The sequence below is a fragment of the Dermochelys coriacea genome, chromosome 9 (assembly GCF_009764565.3).
Source record: "Dermochelys coriacea isolate rDerCor1 chromosome 9, rDerCor1.pri.v4, whole genome shotgun sequence".
Lineage (NCBI taxonomy): Eukaryota > Metazoa > Chordata > Testudines > Dermochelyidae > Dermochelys > Dermochelys coriacea.
In genome coordinates this window covers 25,760,186-25,774,754 of record NC_050076.1, presented here as the reverse complement: position 1 = coordinate 25,774,754, position 14,569 = coordinate 25,760,186, and the positions used below count along the sequence as shown (strand labels likewise).

At 41.3% G+C, this 14,569-nt stretch overlaps 1 pseudogene; it reads right to left on the bottom strand.

Moving 5' to 3' along the window:
* Nucleotides 1–430: 430 nt before the first annotated feature.
* LOC119861596 lies at nucleotides 431–843 on the bottom strand (annotated as a pseudogene).
* Nucleotides 844–14,569: the final 13,726 nt, after the last annotated feature.

Here is a 14,569-nt window from a genome sequence, read left to right as displayed (position 1 = left end):
GATATGGAAAGGGAGGAAGTTACTTCAAGATGCCTAGGTGATGCAGTGGCCCCTATCCCAATAAGAGGGTATATCTGAGGTCCTCAATCAAGAGCCAGTGGGACAGTATACCCAGGAAGATTTCTGATGGGGCTAAGGAAGTCTCCAGAGACAACAGACATCTTCTGTGGTGGATCTATTGTGGAAAATTGCCCAGACGGAGTCCGGTTGAGGTGAAGACAAAACAGCTTGTATAAACTACATGCTTTATGTTGCTGTAGTTTGTTTTTAAGTCCAAAGAAAGGGAGAACAGCAGCAGAGATGAGACATGGTTATGTCTGAATGATCTGTGTTAGTTTTTGCACATGTGCAGGGAGCAGGACAGAGGAGTTTGGCTGGAAAGGCTCAGAAACATCCAGAAGAGTTACGGTAGATTTTTTTTTCCTGTATGACAAGTTTTAGAAAAAGAATCCCAGGATTTTGCCTCCTGTGTGTTTTCGCCTTGCTTCCTCATGGTCCATGATGCCAGCGGAAGTTGTCAGCATTATGTATCCAAACTGACGTGAAGGCAAAAGGTTGTTCTGCCACTTTTCCAGGTCCTTCAACTGAATATCAAATCTGGGACTGATCACACCACACTTGTTCAGACTGCCTGTGAAATTAACAACAATTTTCCCAGCTCTGTGATAGTCCATGATCTCAAATTCACCAATATAAGTATGCTTCATCGTCACAGTTAAAAACCGGACAATTACTTTAGCGCACAGTCTAATGAGAACTTGACATTATCCATGTTTCTCTGCATTGTTGATGCTCTTAAGGGCATCGTCCAGAACATTCATGCACACCATGATGCCGGTGCAGCAAGATAGTAGGCATGCTCAGTGAAGTTCTCTTGAAACTGCAAAGAAACCACTATTGTGTGGGCAGGAAGTTCTGCCTGACAGCTGAGCCAATCAGAACTCAAGGTGTGAGGATTCTAACTATTGGAGCTAGAGAGCTATAGGGGACATGATAGAAGAATAGCAATGCAAGGCCAGGAGAGGCATTTACTCCAGGCTTGGTGTAAAAACCTGTTACACTTTAGCTATAGAATACCTATCTGACCATACAAGTTGAGGACAGCAAATCACCTATCAACAAAGGACACTGCCTGCTATAAGGAGCCATCAGATTTGTTTGCTGATAAGGCAGAAGTGTTTGAATTTTGGACTGAGATGCTGCAGTTAAGAATCCAGGTGACAGACACAACGTTTTAGGGCACATTGTGGACCGAAAAATCATCCCTGAAAGTTTAGAGGGGGAAGGAACGAGTTTATGCGGTATGTGCTAACGTATAGAAGTGTGACAGCTGTGCTGAAACCTCACATTGTAATGCAGCTGGTACAAACCGAACTTTTGTTCCAATTGTGTGTATGGCAATGGCAGAAGAAGAGTTTGTGGAAGTCTCAATGGGAAGAACACTCGCAGATTTATGGCCTAATAGCTGTTGTTTTAAAAGTGTTTGAAGTGTGTTAAGACATATTTCAAACACTGTTTACGATGCTTTTGTTGTATTAAATGTATTTGTTTACCGAGGGGAAAGATGATCCAACAGTTAGGGCACAAGCCTAGGACTTGGGACACCTGGGTTCAAGTCTCTGCTCTGCAACAGACTGGGTTTGACCTTCGACAAGTCACTTAGCCTCTCTGTACCTCAGTTCCCTATGAAGATAATAGCACTTCCCTACCTACCTCAGTGTGTTGTGAGGATAAATGTAGTAAACATTGAGGTGCTCAGATACTACAGTAATGGGATCTATATAAATACCTAGAGAGAGAGATTTAAAAAAAGACCAAGTAGTTATGTGCTTCCAGAAGTGTTCCTAACACCTAAATGCAGGATTTTGAATACTGTAGCCCCAGGTTTGATGCTACATAGTGCTTTCTGAATTGTCTTGAATAGACAGAACTCTGGCCTGCACTTCAACAAAGAGTTAAGCTGTCATGCAAGAAAGGGGAGTGTAATAATAGTGTTACATAACTTCCTCCTATGTCAATTATTATACTTACAGCCTTGCACTCTCCTTTTTCCATACAGTGATATTTGTGAGGCAGAGAGAGGTGATAGAGACAGTGACAAGGAAGACCCTTCATTCTGACCCAGCCTGTCGGCATTATGAAAATAATTACATTGCCAAGAATAGAAATATGGCTAGTTCGGTGTACAGGGATCTTCAGCTGTGATTATGGACACAGGTGGGTGGGCAAACAGGGTTAGGAAAGACTCCACCTCTTCAGTGCACAAGCTACCATTGCTGAACCAGTACAGAGGAAAAAGTACAGTTGACCACTGATATAGACCAATTGAACTGGCATACACCAGTAGGACCTTTCTTCTGAAACAAGCGGGGTACAGAAGGAGATTGAACAGGGAGGGAATTGTGACTGTGTGTAACATGCCCCTCTCTTTTCTGCTTCTGAGGCAGTGCAGATGCATACCATTCCTTACTCAGGGCAGAGAATAAATTTATAATCTAGCCCCAAAACATGTACAGCTTGGCAAAAAGTTGTCTCCTGAACACACTTCCTGCACTAGGAAGGTGGCTCTGAAGTCAGTGGCTGATGGACATGTAGAATTAAGCAATACAACTGAACACAGAAGACTGGAGTCCTTTTTTCAACTAAAAAGCATCAGTGAGACAGGAGATGAGGTTCATGGGTCAAGCTACAGAACATTACCTTGAAGTCTTTTATTCTCTTTCACAAAGCAAATAACAGATGAGAAAGAGGGAAATGTCAAAACTCCTCTTTTAAAAGCATTTTTATCTAAAGAAGGATCCCAGAGAATGAGAGGAAAATTGGGGAGAACAGCACTTGCATGGTGACTTTTAAGTGTTTTCTCTTTTCAGACTGTGCCCAAGACAGATTTTTTCCCTTCAAGATTTACTTTATGTAATCTGATTGAGGGCTCTCAGGAATAGAGCAGGACACAGCTTGAATTCTGCATCTAAATGCAAACCCAGTGTCTAGCTGCTCTCTTTCTAGCCCCGAGGGAGAAGGAAGGGCAGGGGGGATGAAAGGTCATAGCTCCAGCCCATAAGCAGCCTGATCCAGAGCCCTATAGAGACAATGGAAAAGACTTCCCTTGACTTGAATGGATTTTGGAGCTGCCCCAGGGAGGGCCAAGCACGCTATAGTGAACAAGAGATGGAAAGAAAAATTACATAATTACTTGTATTATCGTAGTGCCTAGGAATCCACCTCCCATACCCTGGGGGGAGGAATTATGGCATCCTGAGGCCCCCCTGAAATAGTGCAGCTCTATGCCACCCCAGCTCATGCTTTGGGTCTTAAAATGCACAGTTTTCATGCACGCAATTACTAGACTTTTAGTACAATTTTTACTCTAAAAAAAATCTGTTGGCTGAGTTGTTACTGTCATACAAATCTACCTGAGTGGCTGCTGCACAGATCTTCCTTTGTGTGGATGTGCTCTGATTTAATTTGCATTCAAAGTCGAGAGAAACTGTTACATTTTCTACAGCTGAAAATTATGAAGTGCCTGAACCAGGGCAAACATATTGACCTTGCAGTAACAAACCTTTTGTTTAACATCAGACCTTCAACTGACAGTGTTCCAAATAGGGGATAGTCATCAACCTAAAGGAGCATCTCCCCACCCTCTCTGAAAAGTTCTGGTCATGGCTGGAGAGTTTAAATTGAACAGCATGACCCAGCCAAGCAAACCCAACAGCAAACAGAGCCACATAAGATAAGATTGATCTATACTAGACTGGAACTACTCAATACAATAATACATTTCCTATCAAACCTCCTCCAACCGAAACCGTGCCGATGCTGCCAAGTTTAGTCAACATATGAGGGACTTTTGTACAAGCAGAGTACTTAGCTCTCACGAGCAAGCCTCCTCCCCTTCCCTCAACAAGCCCTGTATCCACCTCTTCTATGCCGCAAGCTTACCTTTGCTAGATTTAATTATTTGGGGATGGAGAACAACAGCCTCCCCTGGCCTCTACACTCTGGGTGCTGGATGGTGCCAAACAGCATATTAGGGTGCTGAGATACCTCTCTAATATTCAAGAGGGGGGACCAGGTCACCAACCCCTGCTATCTACCACATTCCTCTGAAGGGGGGGCAGGAAGTGATGAACTAAAAATTTTACCAGCTAACATTAAGGGATTATACTGGATTGAGGAATTAATCACATTAAACCATTTTAAACAATATTATGGTATTTAAGGAAAGACTCATAGACTCATAGACTCATAGATATTAAGGTCAGAAGGGACCATTATGATCATCTAGTCTGACCTCCTGCACAATGCAGGCCAAAGAATCTCACCCACCCACTCCTGCAATAAACCTCTCACCGATGTCTGAGCTATTGAAGTCCTCAAATCATGGTTTAAAGACTTCAAGGTGCAGAGAATCCTCCAGCAAGTGACCCGTGCCCCATGCTACAGAGGAAGGCGAAAAACCCCCAAAGCTTCTTCCAATCTGCCCTGGAGGAAAATTCCTTCCGGACCCAAATATGGCGATCAGCTGAACCCTGAGCATGTGGGCAAGACTCACCAGCCAGACACCCAGGAAAGAATTCTCTGTAGGAACTCAGATCCCACCCCATCTAACATCCCATCACAGGCCATTGGGCCTATTTACTATTAATAATTAAAGATCAATTAATTGCCAAAATCATGTTATCCCATCATACCATCTCCTCCATAAACTTATCAAGTTAATCTTGAAGCCAGATAGGTCTTTTGCCCCCACTGCTTCCCTTGAAAGGCTGTTCCAGAACTTCACTCCTCTGATGGTTAGAAACCTTTGTCTAATTTCAAGTCTAAATTTCCTGATGTCCAGTTTATTTCCATTTGTTCTTGTGTCCACATTGGTACTGAGCTTAAATAATTCCTCTCCCTCCCTGGTATTTATCCCTCTGATATATTTATAGAGAGCGATCATATCTCCCCTCAGCCTTCTTTTGGTTAGGCTAAATAAGCCAAGCTTCTTGAGTCTCCTTTCATAAGGCAGGTTTTCCATTCCTTGGATCATCCTAGTAGTCCTTCTCTGTACCTGTTCCAGTTTGAATTCATCCTTCTTAAACATGGGAGATGAGACCTGCACACAGTATTCCAGATGAGGTCTCACCACTGCCTTGTATAATGGTACTAACACCTCCTTATTTCTACTGGAAATACCTCGCCTGATGCATCCCAAGACCGCAGTAGGTTTTTTCACGGCCATATCACATTGGTGGCTCATAGTCATCCTATGATCAACCAATACTCAAAGGTCCTTCTCCTCCTCCGTTACTTCTAATTGATGCATCCCTGGCTTATAACTAAAATTCTTGTTATTAATCCCTAAATGCATGACCTTACACTTCTCACTATTAAATTTCATCCTACTACTATTACTCCAGTTTACAAGGTCATCCAGATCCTCCTGTATGATATCCCAGTCCTTCTCTGAATTGGTAATACCTCCCAGCTTTGTGTCATCTGCAAACTCTCTCCCAGAGCTTGCGTACCCCCTGTACCCCCTCCCATACCCCAATCCCCTGTCCCAGCTGGGAGCTGCCTGCTGCACCCAAACTCTCTCAGAGCTTGCACCTGTCACCCCCTCCTACACCCCAACTCCCTGCCCCAGGCTCAGCCCAGAGGCCCTTCCCACACTGCAAACCCCTCAGCCCCAGCCCAGAGCCCGCACTCCCTCCCAAACCCCAACCCCAGCCTGGTGAAAGTGAGGGAGGGTGAGGGAGAGCAAGCGTATGACCTCATAAACAAACGAGGGAAATGCAACCTAGATGGAGCTACTATAAGGTGGGTGCATAACTGATTGGAAAATTGCTCCCAGAGAATAGTTATCTGTGATTCACACCCATGCCGGAAGGGCATAATGAGTGGGGTCCCACAGGAATCGGTTCTGAGTCCGGTTCTGTTCAATATCTTCATCAATAGAGAGTACACTTATAAAGCCTGTGGACGACACCAAGCTGCGAGAGGCTGCAAGTGCCCTGGAGGACAGGATTAAAACCAAAAATGATCTGGACAAACTGGAGAAATGGTCCGAAGTAAACAGGATGAAATTCAATAAGGACAAATAAAAGGCTTTGACACATTGCCTTAATCACTGGGGGCTTGATTGTGTTTTGTAGTCAGAGCCCATCATGAGAACATCACCACTCAGCATGCCTTGTTGGAGTATAAAAGATAGCTGGTAATTATTAAAGTTGGGAAAATTACACAGCCACCCACCCAGATTTTATTCTTTAAGAAATTGCTTTATACTTACACAGGAAGGCCTGTTTTTCCACAGAAAGGAGTTTTAAAGGTTATGGAGAGAGACTAAAGAAAAAAAAATCTTTCAGCGTTTGCAATAGGAGTACACACTGAATTCATTAACATGTTAGAACTAAAGCCATTCTAATTGTTTCACACCAAGCAAGGTATAGGGGAGACCAGTTAATGGCCTCCTGGATGATATTTTATACCTCTATATTGAGTTAATCACTTATGCCCAAAGGCCTGATTACATTTCAAGTGACAACTATAACCGAACTGGGAAACATTAAAGATGAAATATCCCAAATGGCAGTACCTGTAATTTTTCTAGTTTGCCTTCCATGATGAAAAAGATAGGGTACTTGTATTTTTACTAAGTCATTATATTTGCTTTTAAAGAATTTGAGGTTTCGCTATACTCAGCCTAGGAATTTGGGAAATCTGAAAGGGTCATCCACAAAGATCTAGGGCGTACCAGCCCGGCCCTGAAAATAAAGTTGTTTTCAAAAATCTGGGTGTGGCATTCAGATCTACCATGCCTGGGCTTTACGTAGTTGTTTCACAGAGAATGTACTCACAGGTGGTTAACCTTGCTTATAGTCATATCCAGGACCAATTGACCTTAATTATATGAAAGAAATTTGCAGTCCCAAAACCAATAGACAGCAAGAATCACATTCTTCTGATCACATTAAGATTTCATACAGTGAAGATTGATTAGTCTTAATAATAATATAGCTTTCTCAGAGCCATGCTATTCACTAGCCATGTATTGTATTGTATTTCCAGGCATTTCTCAGTTTCAGATCATGAATTTTTAATCTTACTGCGTCATTTGAAAATTCAAAGAAAGGCATTGCTGAAATCCAATTTGAACAATTAGTCTTCCTTGCAAATTGCTGCTTTTAAATGTTTTAGATTGCTCATTTTTAATGACTTATGCACAAAAAAGCAAAAATCTAAACACAGGAAATAACCTGCTAGGAATTTTGGGTGGTGAGCAATGAATCTAATTACCCTTATCTTTCACAGAAGACAAATATTCTTCTTGAGTCTGGCCCCGCTAATTCAGAAGTTTTACTGAAATTAATAGGAATTTTGCCATTGATTAGGGTGCTATCCAAAGCCTACTGACCTCACTAGGAGTTCTGCCATGACTTCAGAGGAATATGAATCAGGAACAGGACTCGGCACAAGGTAAGTACTGTAATTTTTTATTCCCTCAACTGACTGGAATGGTAAAGACTTCTGGGTAAACACACATAAATGTCTTCTTTTCAAATGACCACATTTCTCTATAATTTGCTCTTCCAGATTTCATCAAGTAAGAGTTAGTTATTGGGGAACACATCCATTAATAGGTTCTCTCATGATATTATATATGTTTTAATTCTTTACTTCTCCATTCAGAGTTATGGAGCTCATTTCTCATTGCATGCATCTCCTCTAGGCTGATTTAGGCTCTAAATATTTTTGATTTGTATCAGTGTGACAAACTGTGGCCCAGAAACATTCTTTTGTTTAACCAGTTATTCTTCTGCCAAGAATAATAATCTACTTCCTCATTTTAAAACAAATAGTTTGTCACACCTATAAATAATTCTATTACAAATACTGATAATACATTACTAAGATACTTGAATATTAGCAAAGAATTACATAGTTTAATAAACACTGTTAAATAATACATAGTTTATTGATTTTCCTTACAACTGAGCATTATTATTTAATTAGTATTGAAATAGTCAAAGTAATAAATTTGTTTGCCAATTAAGCTCCAGTTTTACTGGACTTTTACCAGTTTTACCATTATTGAGTCCTGATCCTGCAATCCACTAGCACCAATCAGGGCCTTTGGGTATGTTTACACTGCATAGTAAACTCGAGCTCTGACTCCTCCCTTCCATCCAGGCATAAATCATTCTGACTTCAAAATGCAGGCACATGGACCCTGCCAAGGTATAGGTATGAGCCAAAGCCCCCACTCTGACACAGGTTCAAGCCCAAGCATTTTGTAGTGTGGATGCTGCTCAACTCCTGGTTGCCAGACTCGGGCCTGGAGAGTCCACCAACGCTAGCCCACAATCCCGAGCTGATGTTTCCCAGTCCTTCCACCCCCAAACTTCCCATCTGATTCCCAAGAACCAGAAGCAATCTCCTCTTCCATACCCTCTGGCTTGAAGTGGTTTCCATCATATACAGGGTTTACAGTTGGGTTCAATGGCTCTCAGTACCCCCACTATACAAATTGTTCCAGCACCCTTAGAGGCTAGTTACCTATACATGGATTATTGCTAGTGACTTGATCAGGATAACTAACTCCCTCAGACTTCCTATTTTGAGTTGAAGGCTGTAAGCCTTTTAGGTTTAACAGAAAAAACTTCAGAAGGTTTAAATTGGCAAGTAAAGGGCAGCAGGCAAGAATAATCTGATATTTTTGTGCACAAAAGAGATCAGACCTATTTCATCTCCACTAGAGTCCCAGGCATTGCAAAACAAACTTTCTCATAGTGATCAGTGACAGCACTGCTCTCAGCCCCTCCCCTCTTGGCTACCTGCTGGCATTCTCCACTTTATCCCAGTCTGTACTCTCATTCTCACCACCATAGGTTTTCATCATGCCTAGGTTACACCTAGCACTCTACACTTCTCCACTTTACACTTATACAATCTTGTCACATTTAACCATTCACTCCAGCCTTACGTAACACTCAGACTTGAGCTCTTCTTCCAAAATGCATCACTTCACCGACCAGTACCTCTGCAAGCAGCAAAAATCCTGCTCCCTATGCCACAAGGGTGGTGTGTATTTGAGTTGTTCTGTCTCTATGTAAGTTTGAATAGTTGATTCTCCTCCACCCTTTGCCTTGTGTTGTCATCAGTTGTGTGTAAAATACCACCACCATTCTGGAGCGGTAGCATTTTACATTCACTTTGCACAGATGTCTAAACAAGACAGTGGAGAATCAGGCCTCTGGAGTTGGCCAGTTTGCCCCATCCTGGAATAGGCTATCATCCACCATATGAACTAGGTCCCATTATTCTCTTACTTACACCAGTTTAACTCCATTGACTTCTGTGCAGATGGCCCAGTTTTACACTGGAGAGAGAGAGAGAGGACAGAATTGGTCCCAATGACTCTAAAACACATTCATGCTAGGACTTTGTTAACTTGGCCCTGTGGCAGAATAGGGACTGATTCTGATGTCTCTTTCACAGATATAAATTAAAAATAACTGCATTGACTTCAGTGGCCTTGTATGAGAGTAAAACCCAAGACAGACAGATCAGAACCAAGCCCACAGTCTGCAACAGAAGGAACAGGGATAACAATTACCCTGCTTAAGTGTGTGGTGTGTGTTTAGTTAACAGGCTAAAGAGAACGAGAAGGGGTAGAAATGACTAATTTATTTTTCTAGGCCCTCTCTCAAGTTTATCTGCCATCATGATTAGTCACAGTATGAATGGGATCAATCTGTGATTTGGGTTTTTCTAGATCATTTTTTGACTTTTGGCCTTTGTGTTTGTTGATGACAAGTTGAAATTTTCTGTGGAAAGCAGACACTTTTCATGAAAATTTTGTTTAGCGAAAAAACACAAATTTGCCATTGAAAACCAGTTTCTATAGAACGAATTTGACCAGCCCTGCAAATCATGTATTGCCAGCCATGAATACTATCATAGGCCCCCATTCCAGAATATACAGAGAGTGTTCTCAACTCATTGAAGCTGACATTCACTCCAGGATTGGGTCCGCTTTGTGCACATTTCCGCATTTTGTTTGTCAAACAAGGTAGTTGAATCTGCAGTAGAACAATAGCTATCAAGTTGTCTAAGAAATATTTACTGTGCCAGTCACACACAAGAAGAAGGGAATGTTTTTGTGATGCACTACTCATGCAATGTTTAGAATTTCATATTATAATATGATAAAGTACTAAGTCACTCCATCAGAGCCATGGCAGATGGGAAAGCAGAGGCCTTTGAGGCAGTGTGAAAATACAGGATGACTCTGACCTCAAACTCATTCCAGGGGATCTATGGGTTCCGGTTGCTGAATCCCCTATTATTTTCTGGGCAGGGAATGCAAATCTTGTCCTCCCCAACAGAGGACTCAACCTAGCAAAACACATACGCATGTGCTTCACTTTAAAACGGTGCCCAAGTCCAAGGAATTTCATAGATACTTACAGTTAAGTACATGCTTAAATGCTTTGTTGGGTCACGGCCAGAATGATCTATAAAATATTTTGGAAGAAAGTGGTCCCTGTCCTCACGTTGCTTCATGGGAAGAGGAGTGGTTTGCTCCATGTTTGACTTCCACTAGGTGACCTAATGTTCCAGTGAAAATTGGCATCTGGCTGTGATGCACGACAGAGAGTTCACACAGATGGGGAGAGGGCAATCTGAAACTTGCAGAGATGATTTACAGAGATAGCTGACAGAATGCTAAAGAAAAGAAGAGCCATATGGCATTGTCAATTGCAATTAATATGTTACTGAGCCAGTACAATAGAACAATAGCTATCAAGTTGTCTAAGATGTGTTTGCTGTTCCAGTCACATACAGGAGGGACAATAGGTTCAGTGAGGCACTGTCAATGCAAAATGTAGCATTTCACATTAAATACACTGCAGCATCATCACTTAACTTCTCTGCATCAACATCTCTATCCATAACATGTCTGATATCGAGTTATCTCATGGGTGCCGTAAGGACTAGTTAGGATTTGTAAAACACAGTACAGATCAAAAGTCCCATGTTTATAGGCTATCCCTTTGTTCTCATATCACAGTAAAGGGTGAACAGCAGCACCCAATCTATTTTCTCTCTGCCATTTGTTGGTCTGTATAATTTTATGGTGACCTTATGACATTCATTTGTTATGATCAGTTACCTAAGGGTCAAATCCTTCAGTCCTTATTCAGTTGCTATAGGGACAATATTCCCATTGTACCGAAAGGGTCAAATTCATCCCGGATACAAGCAGGCATGACTGCATTGACTTCAATTCAGCCACATTTGTTTTCACCCCAGTTTACTTTTATTTATTTATTTAGATTTATACAAATAGGAACCCTCTCGTCTAGGTGCTCCTACCAATGGGGCCTTTGCCTGACTAATGACTAAGGGTTATCATATCAATCCCTCAGCAGGGGAAAAGTTATTCAGGAACTTCTAGATGGAGTCACTATGTAAAGCTGTGACTCATCATCCTTGCGAGTGGAATAGGACACTGATGGGCTCTGTGGATGAAGTAGAGTAAGGGACACAGTAGTTTTAGGACTCAATCCTAGGCCCAACTACAGCCCTTTGGAGCAGCACAAAGGGGCCATACAACTGGCTTATACAGCCAGCTGGGATTCCTTTGGTGAGTAATTCACAGGTGGCGTAAAGCTGGTATAACCTGCCTCTGTCACTTCTGTTCTGCTTCCAGCCTAGTGGGTGTGCAGAGGGAGAGCGCATGGCTGGAGTGCACTGTGCTGCAGCCATTCCTGGCTAGCAGAGTGCTCCTTGGGGACTGTTGCACCCTTGGTGTAGTTTAAAGCAGCTAAATAGGCCCACGGGATCACAGAGCCATGACTGGCTCCCTGCTCCTCGCATCTCCACTAAGAGCAGTATAGAATTGTGCCCTACACACATATGGAGATGTCCTAGATTCACCAACAAATTAGGTAGGTAGAAGTGGCACTGCTCCTTTATATAATCTGGCTACAGTCACAGCAATGACTCAGTTTGTGGTGATAAGCTGTATGAGATCATCCACTTCAGAAGCTGTCACTCAATAATTTATTTAGTTACGTTCAGGTTTGCATCATGTCTGCCTGTATAATTCATCTGCCCTAAAGCATGTCACACATATAAAGCCAAATTTTAAAAAGTCATAAAGGTGAGATGATCTCTCTCTTAAAAAAGGCACATTAGAAAAATGTTAGCCATTTAAGTGGTATAATTATGACATTCTTTAGACCTGAATCTCTTTTTTAAAAATTGTAAGAACTAATTAGCCAATAACCATCAAAAATATAGATACAATAAAAGTTCAAATTTAGGCAGTGATTGCACAAACACTTACTCAAATGCTTATTTTACACATGAGTAGTTCCACTCAAGCCAATGTGTTTTTCAAAGGCTCATAACACAGAAATGAAAACTGCTTTTCACTCCAATACTCCAAGACACTCACCCTTCTGTGCCAAGTTTAAACTTAAATGCCCCCAGCCACTCCTGCTACACTATAATTAATATAGTGAGCTACCTCTCTCAACTCTCAATAATAAGTAGAGGGGCAAGGAGAGAGGCAATCTCCCTTGAAGGAGGAATGGCTTTTGAGTAACGGGTGATGTGTTTGGTGCTCCTCATTTATATGAGGTCTCAGTAGTGTGACCCAATACCTGCAGTCTTGATTAAACATGAGGGCTCTGTGTAGAAAAAAAAAAACAGATGTCTATTTGATAGCATTTGATAGGAGGAATTCAGTTTTGTTGCTTTCAACATCCCAGTTTTTCCACTGAGGCTCTGTTGTAAAATTTCTAGTTATTAATAAACTACAATACAGTATAGCATTTATACAGTATTTTTTAAATGTTGCACAAACTTGGAATTAGACATTTGCAACTTGGTACTAGCATCTCATGAATAACAAATTGCTCAAAGGTTTAAAGGTTTGGGGGATTGTTGCACAGAAATTATTTAATAAACCACTAGAATTTAAACCAACAAATAAACATTGCACAAAAGAAACAACAATTAAATACAAGAATTTCTCTTATTTAAGACAGTCAGCTATGTTGTTAAAAGCTTATGGCAAGAATTAATTTTATATAAAAAGATAGTGTCCTTTTAATTAGGCTGTGAGAAATATGAGAATAGGGTTACTGTTGGCAAAAACGGACAGCTGCTAATTTTACAGTGCTTGTGTTGTGACACTGTGTTTTCACATTAACATGCCCCATTTCTTTACAAATGTTAATCTTATCATTAAGTAGAGAGCCTAATTAAGGCTTTATAAATAATAGATGTGCTGTCAGACAGTTTGGTATCCCTTGGGAACTGTGGAAACTACAGGCTATGTACAGACCTTGTACAAACAAAACGTATCTTGGTTAAACATTAGTGGCCATTTTGGTACCAAAAAAACCCCACAAGAAAAAAAGAGGGTTCCTTGTAGTTCTCTTAAACTGAGTATCTACAACAAATCCAGATATATTTTTGTAGGATTGAGGCCCTATTGTAAGCTGCATATTTAACTGTACACACTGAATAGTTACAGTCAATAAATGGGGCTACAAATAGTGTGTAAAGTTAACTACATGCTTCAATCTTTGCAGGATTGATATCTGGGTGTCAAAGGATTTTTTCCACCTTCTCCTTTTGTTCAGCTCAGACATGGAGCAAGACATGGAGCACATGAGGCCAGCTGATGATGTCCGTCACCTCTCATGCAGCACTTAGTAGTACCTTGCACTCTAACTGATCTCAGGCAAATGTCATGTTGAGAAAGACTGTAGTTTTGACCAAGTTAGGAGTCCCAGGATCGGGCCCTGAAAGTCCATGATGTATTGTGATAAGACATAGAATAAGATTCAGCAAAAACTAAAAAGCACCAACTTAACTAAAATAGGTTTAAAAATGTCCACTCATTGTCTGTATTTATGGGTACCATCTACTGCCAGATAAGCAGCAATTCAGTGTAGTTTTCCATAAGTATTGCTTCCCGAAAGCATCTCTGTTGGGAGTGATATCATAGCTGAAGTCCATTATCACTTCATAGGCCAAACCCAGGCTTCTCTTATTATTACCCCAGAAACACAAGCAATATAATGCTGCAAAAATAACATTTTCACCTGTATTCTGGTCAGCCAGACCTGGATGCCCACACAGCATCAGTAATGCCAGGAACAGAGGGACATGTGCTAAAATGCACTATAAGGATCTTACCATGTCTCTCACCTTAAGCCTGCTTCAAAATGCCTCTTCCACAGCTCCAGCCACAAAGAACATACAAAAAGAAAAGGAGTACTTGTGTCACCTTAGAGACTAACAAATTTATTAGAGCATAAGCTTTCCTGAGCTACAGCTCACTTCATCGGATGCATTTGGTGGAAAAAACAGAGGAGAGATTTATATACACACACAGAGAACATGAAACAATGGGTTTATCATACACACTGTAAGGAGAGTGATCACTTAAGATAAGCCATCACCAGCAGCAGGGGGGGAAAGGAGGAAAACCTTTCATGGTGACAAGCAAGGTAGGAAGAAAAGGAGTACTTGTGGCACCTTAGAGACTAACAAATTT